We start from the raw sequence: 12,147 nt of genomic DNA, 5'->3' as shown, positions 1-12,147 counted from the left end.
AAATATATATTACGGATATTAGATGTAGTAATAGCAGGGGAATTATTATCAATTAATAATAATAAATAATAAAAAAAAACACACACACAAAAACAAAAACAAAACAAAATACAACATCCCCCCCGCCCTCAAAAAAAAGAAATAAAATAAAATAAAAAAACATAATTTTTTTTTTTTTAAATCATCGATGACACAGTACAATATATAGATTTATTACATTTTTACCAGTGAAATATAAAAAAATATTCAGTGAAAAATATCACTTTTGCTGATTTGACCAATCAAATTAATGATTAGAATATACCAAAATAATTGACCAATCAGAAAGCCCCACATATATGTCAGCACCTGGACAGGGGAAACTACTTTTTTGTTTACAAATTATCGCTGTAGGCCTAGTTAGCATACGGGGTAGGGTTTTCGTGTTAAAAAATGTAATAACATAATATCTAACAGTGTCTTCAGTAATACCAAATATATTTCACTCGTGTGGCAAATATTTTGATATTTTTCACGAGTGCGCAGCACGAATGAAAAATATCAAAATATTAGCCCCACTCGTGAAATATATTTGGTATTATTGAAGACACTGTTAGATATCCTCTATATATTTGTTCTTTTTCATGTTAATGTATTATTGTTTTTGATAATGCATTATTCTAAAAAATGAATAATTAAATTGTAACCCTGACGTCATTGTATTGTTGTAAGAACGCGTTAATGTGTGATCTGTCATACGCTAGGATTGATAGAGATGTCACACCGAGGGGGTTACAGAGAAATATTGAACAAGTAAAATGGAAGACAAATCTGTGCGAGAAACAGTCATATCAATTATGTATAATGTGAATATGATGTTTAAAATACTTACGTATACAAAGTCCAGACTGTTCAACATTGCCACTGCAGCAATATGACTTCGTGTAATATGACGTATGCGTACTGACCCCCCAGGACCAGCACCTTCATCAGGAAACATTTGAGAGGTTAACATTTTCGAATGATGACAGATGGTAAGGGCGGATGTTTGTAATCACGAAAAAAGCTAAACAATGTATGTTGACAGTATAAAAACTATTGCTGAAACTTTTCGATTATGTCTTTTTTGATCTTACACTTTTACGAATCACCTACAACAAAAATTAAATTAACAGTTGACAATCCTGCAAGATTTCAGCAACATTAGTTCATTTCTAAAGAATTCTATCGTTCACAACAACCAGGTAACAGTTTCGATATATCGTTTACCACTTAATATGGGCATTGAAACGAATAAATTATAACAGACTTTGATACGATGTTCATATGTGTTTTCTTACTTAACATCTATTCACGATATTTAAAAACAATTGATGTGTATGTTTCATTCGACTGCCATATTAATTCTAGCGTTATAATCGTTGTACCATGAAAACTTATTGTGATTGATTTAGTGGGATAACAAAGATGTTTTCCTGTAGGGTAATGGTAACATTACTACAGTCGACACATGTATCTAATAAAACATCAAAAATGGTAAAATTTAATCTGAAATTAAAACTGTAATGATTGAAAAATAATAATCTTACCCGATAAAATGGAATTTGCAATATTTCCAGAGAATGGTAAAGCTGGCTTGACGATGACACACATTGCTAAGGTGAAAAGATAAAAAAAACTTAAGTACATTTTATGGATACCTGATCATAAATTGTCATACTTAACATCCAACACGTAATTATAACCGATACATCACATAGATATCTAGTCACGGAGAAAACATACTTAACCTCCCACACGTAATTATAACCGATACAACACATATATATCTAGTAACAGAGGTAACATACTTAACATCCCACACGTAATTATAACCGATATAACACATAGATATCTAGTAACGGAGGTAACATACTTAACATCCCACACGTAATTATAACCGATATAACACGTAGATATCTAGTAACAGTGGTAGCATACTTAACATCCCACACGTAATTATAACCGATATAACAAATAGATATCTAGTAACGGAGGTAACATACTTAACATCCCACACGTAATTATAACCGATATAACACATATATATCTAGTAACGGCGGTAACATACTTAACATTCCACACGTAATTATAACCGATATAACACATAGATATCTAGTAACAGAAGTAACATACTCAATATCCCTAACGTAATTATAAACGATATAACACATAGATATCTTGTAACAAAGGTAACATACTTAACATCCCACACGTAATTATAACCGATATAACACAAAGGTATATAATAACCGATATAACACATAGATATCTAGTAACAGAGGTAACATACTTAACATCCCACACGTAATTATTCACAAATGCTGGTACCTTGTAACCGACACATACAAATCTACAAATACCTGTATACTATAGTCGACACATACAAATCTACAAATACTAGTATACTATAGTCGACACATACAAATCTACAAATACTAGTATACTATAGTCGACACCTACAAATCCACAAATACTAGTATACTATAGTCGACACATACAAATCTACAAATACTAGTATACTATAGTCGACACATACAAATCTTCAAATACTAGTATACTATAGTCGACACATACAAATCTACAAATACTAGTATACTATAGTCGACACATACAAATCTACAAATAACTGTATACTATAGTCGACACATACAAATCCACAAATACTAGTATACTATAGTCGACACCTACAAATCTACAAATACTAGTATACTATAGTCGACACCTACAAATCCACAAATACTAGTATACTATAGTCGACACCTACGAATCCACAAATACTAGTATACTATAGTCGACACATACAAATCTACAAATACTAGTATACTATAGTCGACACATACAAATCTACAAATACTAGTATACTATAGTCGACACCTACAAATCCACAAATACTAGTATACTATAGTCGACACCTACAAATCCACAAATACTAGTATACTATAGTCGACACCTACAAATCTACAAATACTAGTATACTATAGTCGACACATACAAATCTACCAATACTACTATACTATAGTCGACACATACAAATCTACAAATACCAGTATACTATAGTCGACACATACAAATCTACAAATACCAGTATACTATAGTCGACACATACAAATCTACAAATACTAGTATACTATAGTCGACACATACAAATCTACAAATACCTGTATACTATAGTCGACACCTACAAATCCACAAATACTAGTATACTATAGTCGACACAAACAAATCTACAAATACTAGTATACTATAGTCGACACATACAAATCTACAAATACTAGTATACTATAGTCGACACCTACAAATCCACAAATACTAGTATACTATAGTCGACACATACAAATCTACAAATACTAGTATACTATAGTCGACACCTACAAATCTACAAATACCTGTATACTATAGTCGACACATACAAATCCACAAATACTAGTATACTATAGTCGACACATACAAATCTACAAATACTAGTATACTATAGTCGACACATACAAATCTACAAATACTAGTATACTATAGTCGACACATACAAATCCACAAATACTAGTATACTATAGTCGACACCTACAAATCCACAAATACTAGTATACTATAGTCGACACATACAAATCCACAAATACTAGTATACTATAGTCGACACATACAAATCCACAAATACTAGTATACTATAGTCGACACATACAAATCCACAAATACTAGTATACTATAGTCGACACATACAAATCCACAAATACTAGTATACTGTAGTCGACACATACAAATCTACAAATACTAGTATACTATAGTCGACACATACAAATCTACAAATACTAGTATACTATAGTCGACACATACAAATCTACAAATACTAGTATACTATAGTCGACACCTACAAATCTACCAATACTAGTATACTATAGTCGACACATACAAATCCACAAATACTAGTATACTATAGTCGACACATACAAATCCACAAATACTAGTATACTATAGTCGACACATACAAATCTACCAATACTAGTATACTATAGTCGACACATACAAATCCACAAATACTAGTATACTATAGTCGACACATACAAATCCACAAATACTAGTATACTATAGTCGACACATACAAATCCACAAATACTAGTATACTATAGTCGACACATACAAATCTACAAATACTAGTATACTATATAGTCGACACATACAAATCTACAAATACTAGTATACTATAGTCGACACATACAAATCTACAAATACTACTATACTATAGTCGACACATACAAATCTACAAATATTAGTATACTATAGTCGACACCTACAAATCTACAAATACTAGTATACTATAGTCGACACCTACAAATCTACAAATACTAGTATACTATAGTCGACACCTACAAATCTACAAATACTAGTATACTATAGTCGACACCTACAAATCTACAAATACTAGTATACTATAGTCGACACCTACAAATCCACAAATACTAGTATACTATAGTCGACACATACAAATCTACAAATACTAGTATACTATAGTCGACACAAACAAATCTACAAATACTAGAATACTATAGTCTACACATACAAATCTACAAATACTACTATACTATAGTCGACACATACAAATCTACAAATATTAGTATACTATAGTCGACACATACAAATCTACAAATACTAGTATACTATAGTCGACACATACAAATCTACAAATACTACTATACTATAGTCGACACATACAAATCTACAAATATTAGTATACTATAGTCGACACATACAAATCTACAAATACTAGTATACTATAGTCGACACCTACAAATCTACAAATACTAGAATACTATAGTCGACACATACAAATCTACAAATACCTGTATACTATAGTCGACACAAACAAATCCACAAATACTAGTATACTATAGTCGACACATACAAATCTACAAATACTAGTATACTATAGTCGACACATACAAATCTACAAATACTAGTATACTATAGTCGACACCTACAAATCTACAAATACCTGTATACTATAGTCGACACATACAAATCTACAAATACTAGTATACTATAGTCGACACATACAAATCTACAAATACTAGTATACTATAGTCGACACATACAAATCTGCAAATACTAATATACTATAGTCGACACAAACAAATCTACAAATACTAGTATACTATAGTCGACACAAACAAATCCACAAATACTAGTATACTATAGTCGACACATACAAATCCACAAATACTAGTATACTATAGTCGACACATACAAATCTACAAATACTAGTATACTATAGTCGACACATACAAATCTACAAATACTAGTATACTATAGTCGACACATACAAATCCACAAATACTAGTATACTATAGTCGACACATACAAATCTACAAATACTAGTATACTATAGTCGACACCTACAAATCTACAAATACTAGATTACTATAGTCGACACATACAAATCCACAAATACTAGTATACTATAGTCGACACCTACAAATCCACAAATACTAGTATACTATAGTCGACACCTACAAATCTACAAATACTAGTATACTATAGTCGACACCTACAAATCTACAAATACTAGAATACTATAGTCGACACATACAAATCCACAAATACTAGTATACTATAGTCGACACATACAAATCCACAAATACTAGTATACTATAAATGACACGAACAAATCCACAACTAGTAGTACCATGTACCAGATGAAATCAAATCTATAAATTCTGGTACCGAATAACATACAAAAGCAAATCCACAAATACTGTGCCTCGTATTCAACATCAAAACATCAACAAATACCAGTAACTTGTTACAGATACAAGTAAGTCCACAAATATTGGTATCCCACATAAACAAATCCACAAATACTGGTATCCCACATAAACAAATCCACAAATACTGGTATCCCACATAAACAAATCCACAAATACTGGTATCCCACATAAACAAATCCACAAATACTGGTATCCTATGTAAACAAATCCACAAATACTGGTATCCCACATAAAAAATCCACAAGTACTGGTATCCCACATAAAAAATCCACAAGTACTGGTATCCCACATCAACCAATCAACAAATATTGGTATCTGACATAAACAAATCCACATATACTGGTATCCGACAGAAACAATCCACAAATACTGGTATCCTATGTAAACAAATCCACAAATACTGGTATCCCACATAAACAAATCCACAAATACTGGCATCTCACATAAACAAATCCACAAACAGTGGTACCCCACATAAACAAATCCACAAATACTGGCATCTCACATAAACAAATCCACAAACAGTGGTACCCCACATAAACAAATCCACAAGTACTGGTATCCCACATAAACAAATCCACAAATACTGGTATCCCACATCAACAAATACACAAATACTGGTATCCCACATAAACAAATACACAAATACTGGTATCCCACATCAACAAATCCACAAATACTGGCATCTCACATCAACAAATACACAAATACTGGTATCCCACATCAACAAATCCACAAATACTGGTATCCCACATCAACAAATCCACAAATACTGGTATCCCACATAAACAAATCCACAAATACTGGTATCCCACATAAACAAATCCACAAATACTGGTATCCCACATCAACAAATCCACAAATACTGGTATCCCACATAAACAAATACACAAATACTGGTATCCCACATAAACAAATCCACAAATACTGGTATCCCACATAAACAAATCCACAAATACTGGCATCTCACATAAACAAATCCACAAATACTGGCATCTCACATAAACAAATTCTAGTATCCCATATAAACAATTTTACAAATACTGGCATCCGATATAAGCAAATCCACAAATAATGGTATCCCACATAAAGAAATACACAAATACTAGCATCCAACATAAACAAATTCGAAATTATACTGGTATTCGACATTAAAAACTCCACAAATACTGGTATCCTATGTAAACAAATCCACAAATACTGGTATCCCACATAAACAAATCCACAAATACTGATATCCCACATAAACAAATCCACAAGTACTGGTATCCCACATAAACAAATCCACAAATACTGATATCCCACATAAACAAATCCACAAATACTGGCATCTCACATCAACAAATCCACAAATACTGGTATCCCACATCAACAAATCCACAAATACTGGTATCCCATATAAACAAATCCACAAATACTGATATCCCACATAAACAAATCCACAAATACTGGTATCCCACATAAAAAATCCACAAGTACTGGTATCCCACATCAACAAATCCACAAATACTGGTATCCCATATAAACAAATCCACAAATACTGGTATCCCATATAAACAAATCCACAAATACTGATATCCCACATAAACAAATCCACAAATTCTGGTATCCGACAGAAACAATCCACAAATACTGGTATCCTATGTAAACAAATCCACAAATGCTGGTATCCCACATAAACAAATCCACAAATACTGGCATCTCACATAAACAAATCCACAAACAGTGGTACCCCACATAAACAAATCCACAAATACTGGCATCTCACATAAACAAATCCACAAACAGTGGTACCCCACATAAACAAATCCACAAGTACTGGTATCCCACATAAACAAATCCACAAATACTGGCATCTCACATAAACAAATCCACAAACAGTGGTACCCCACATAAACAAATCCACAAATACTGGCATCTCACATAAACAAATCCACAAACAGTGGTACCCCACATAAACAAATCCACAAGTACTGGTATCCCACATAAACAAATCCACAAATACTGGTATCCCACATCAACAAATACACAAATACTGGTATCCCACATAAACAAATACACAAATACTGGTATCCCACATAAACAAATCCACAAATACTGGTATCCTATGTAAACAAATCCACAAATACTGGTATCCCACATAAACAAATCCACAAATACTGATATCCCACATAAACAAATCCACAAGTACTGGTATCCCATATAAACAATTTTACAAATACTGGCATCCGACATCAACAAATCCACAAATACTGGTATCCCACATAAACAAATCCACAAGTACTGGTATCCCACATAAACAAATACACAAATACTGGTACCCCACATAAACAAATCCACAAATACTGGTATCCCACATAAACAAATCCACAAATTCTGGTATCCGACAGAAACAATCCACAAATACTGGTATCCTATGTAAACAAATCCACAAATACTGGTATCCCACATAAACAAATCCACAAATACTGGCATCTCACATAAACAAATCCACAAACAGTGGTACCCCACATAAACAAATCCACAAATACTGGCATCTCACATAAACAAATCCACAAACAGTGGTACCCCACATAAACAAATCCACAAGTACTGGTATCCCACATAAACAAATCCACAAATACTGGTATCCCACATCAACAAATACACAAATACTGGTATCCCACATAAACAAATACACAAATACTGGTATCCCACATCAACAAATCCACAAATACTGGCATCTCACATCAACAAATACACAAATACTGGTATCCCACATCAACAAATCCACAAATACTGGTATCCCACATCAACAAATCCACAAATACTGGTATCCCACATAAACAAATCCACAAATACTGGTATCCCACATAAACAAATCCACAAATACTGGTATCCCACATCAACAAATCCACAAATACTGGTATCCCACATAAACAAATCCACAAATACTGGTATCCCACATAAACAAATACACAAATACTGGTACCCCACATAAACAAATCAACAAATACTGGTATCCCACATAAACAAATCCACAAATACTGGCATCTCACATAAACAAATCCACAAATACTGGCATCTCACATAAACAAATTCTAGTATCCCATATAAACAATTTTACAAATACTGGCATCCGATATAAGCAAATCCACAAATAATGGTATCCCACATAAAGAAATACACAAATACTAGCATCCAACATAAACAAATTCGAAATTATACTGGTATTCGACATTAAAAACTCCACAAATACTGGTATCCTATGTAAACAAATCCACAAATACTGGTATCCTATGTAAACAAATCCACAAATACTGGTATCCCACATAAACAAATCCACAAGTACTGGTATCCTATGTAAACAAATCCACATATACTGGTATCCCACATAAACAAATCCAACAATACTGGTATCCAACATAAATAAATACACAAATACTAGCATCCAACATAAACAAATCCGAAATTATACTGGTATTCGACATTAAAAAATCCACAAATACTGGTATCCTATGTAAACAAATCCACAAATACTGGTATCCCACATAAACAAATACACAAATACTGGTATCCCACATAAACAAATACACAAATACTGGTATCCTATGTAAACAAATCCACAAATACTGGTATCCCAAATAAATAAATATGTGACAGAAAACAGACACAATAGATGTACAAGTAAATGAACAAACAAAATGTCTAATTCTAATATCACACATAGTGACATACACACGCACCGGAAATCCACACATACTTGAAACTGACACAAACAAATCCACAAAGGGATAATAGACAAACATCTACTGGCTTATAATATGAAAACATACCAAAAATATTAACAAACAAATATTTACATATGATAAATAGAATGTTATAATCTAGTACTTACAGACTAAAATATTATGATCTGAAACGTAATATAATCTGGTTAAAAAGGTTACCTTCATACAAAACACAATTATCTACTTACAGACTAAAATAGTATGATCATGTAACAAAACTTACCTTCATAGACAAAAATAAATTATCTACTTACAGACGAAAACATAATCTAGTAACAAAGGTTACTACATCGAAATGTATATACAAAACTCAATTATTTACTAACAGGCGAAAACATTGTATTGTTTTTACAAAAGTAACCTTCATACAAAACCAATTTATCTACAAACAGGCTAAAACGTAATATAAACTAATAACAAATATTACCTACATACAAAACCCAATGATCTACTTACAGACTACGAGGTATTATGATATAGAAACATTGGTTACCTGCATACAAAACCCAATGATTTACTAACAGGCAACAACATTATAATCTAATACCGAAAGTTACATACAATTGACAAAGATTCCAAGGTAAGCAAGCTAAGATATAAAACGTAGGTTGAAATCTTGACAAGGCTGTTCATAATATGTATAGAATCTCATTTCAATATTGGATTTCAACTTCAGGTAGAATATTATGAGCTGTATCGCTATTGAAATAATCTTTAAAGTGACATACAAGTTACACCTTGTCTAAAGTTCACCAACACTGTCTATTAAGAGACATCTGATAAGGTTGCATAATAACTACGTAAGATAAAATGTGTTCTAATGGTTAAGTACAAATTGAAACAGTTTTGAATTCTACAAAGTAATCTTATCCCGAAGAGTTAAATTTTATCCACACATTAATGAATAGATTATACAGAAGTCTCTTAACGGTATTAATTGAAAATCAAAATAAACAGTGGGGAATCTCTCATCATACGCACGTCAAAAAGAATCGAATGCAAACACGATATTCCAAAGCACACACAATCTACATCGAAATTAAAGGTATAACGTAATGGATACGTATATAACATGATAACAAACATTTCAGTGGCTGGCTTAGGGCGAGTAAAGATTTTTGATAGAATTAAAAATGAAATCTAATCATTTCTCCAGCCAAAATAAAGATTGCTGTTCAATAACCATACACAGGCACAAGGTCAATATATATATAAAATTAAACGTTTATGATTGCTATCAGAATTTTTTTTAAATCTCCCTTTTTTCAATGCTTTCTATAATACCGGCAAAATTACATAATAACGATAGTTTCAAACATGTAAGGGTAACGATATATCATAAAACATCTAATACGTAAATTGTAACTCACCCACTGAGGCCAAACGCCCCTGAAGCTAGGAGTGCAAGAAAACTGCAAACGACAATGATCAATTTCATCGTGCAGTTCAATGCGTAGCACTGTCGGAGCAACAATGAACGATCTTGAATTTGTAATCTTCTGTTAAAACAGACTTGATGATGACTCATATATTATATTTCCTTGTTGCCTAAGTACCTTCTTAAAACATTCGACAGACCACGCTGTTTTCTATATGGTTGTGAAACATGAAACAGGACGCAATGTACGAAAAATTTTCAGTTTGTAACCTAGGCTGTTGTAAAGTGCAACGTCTAATCCCGTGAAGATATACATCAACCGTCTATTATCAGTTGATTATTTGCACTATGAATTATACTTATTTAAAGATAGTTGATGCGGGCGGTTTATGTTTTTCTGATCGTCATGGTTTATGTGCAAAATGACCTGTTTGTTTGACCTATTACATGGAATTACTTTTCAGCTTTGAAGACAAAAGTCACATAATGAATTACTAGAAATAGAATATCAACAACTATTTGAATTACTTGCAATTACTTCTGTTCCTGAACCATACACCAATATTTGTACCCATGCTGCTGGCATGAACCGGCCGTATGAGGTCAGTTTTAATGTAAATAGTTATAAGGATACATGATCTGTTATTAAGATAGATTAACAACAACACTTAAGTATCCATGCGGTAATTTCAGCTCTAAGTATTGCATATCTGATGACCATATACAATGTATGTAGTAGACTGGTACCAATTATGTCGGATTTCTTCTAAAGGTCCACGGGACGAAGATTCATGTCAATATATGGCACACACGTTACTTATTCAGAAGGGTTGCTTGGTATCCATCGTCGCTTATAGAAAATAGATAACGCAACTACCATGGGTATCAGGTCAGGTCAAAGTTCATATGATGTATTGCTCAAAACATTGTTACAGTCGCGCTATAGTTTTTGTACAAACAAATTCCATTCTTATTACACTTTCATACTCGTATTCGGTTAAGCATCGGTCTATAGGGGTCTAGGTGACTTTCTGGCGCACCAGATGCTTGAGTGTAGGGGTTGAGTGGAATTGCTATTCATTTACGCAGGCAAAATGTCAGCAAACTGTTGAAACATGACTTAAGTATCACTTATACTTCTCAGAAACTACACATCCCATTTCATCAAAATTTTGCATATGCACTCACAAAATTGTGTCAGTACCCGATGTCCAAGATTGTC

The 12,147-nt window shown here is 32.6% G+C and overlaps 1 long non-coding RNA gene across 1 annotated transcript; it reads right to left on the bottom strand.

Annotated features, from left to right (window-relative positions):
• Window positions 1–871: 871 nt before the first annotated feature.
• On the bottom strand, window positions 872–11,033 carry LOC117343453. The gene is made up of 3 exons (XR_004536018.1): window positions 10,918–11,033; window positions 1,569–1,634; window positions 872–963 (listed from the first exon to the last, which is right to left on the bottom strand). It is a non-coding gene; the product is annotated as an uncharacterized LOC117343453 (long non-coding RNA).
• Between the last annotated feature and the right edge of the window lie 1,114 nt (window positions 11,034–12,147).

This window comes from Pecten maximus, chromosome 15 (assembly GCF_902652985.1).
Source record: "Pecten maximus chromosome 15, xPecMax1.1, whole genome shotgun sequence".
Classification (NCBI taxonomy): domain Eukaryota; kingdom Metazoa; phylum Mollusca; class Bivalvia; order Pectinida; family Pectinidae; genus Pecten; species Pecten maximus.
The sequence above is the reverse complement of the archived record's forward strand: the minus strand, read 5'-3'. Positions and strand labels throughout refer to the sequence as shown.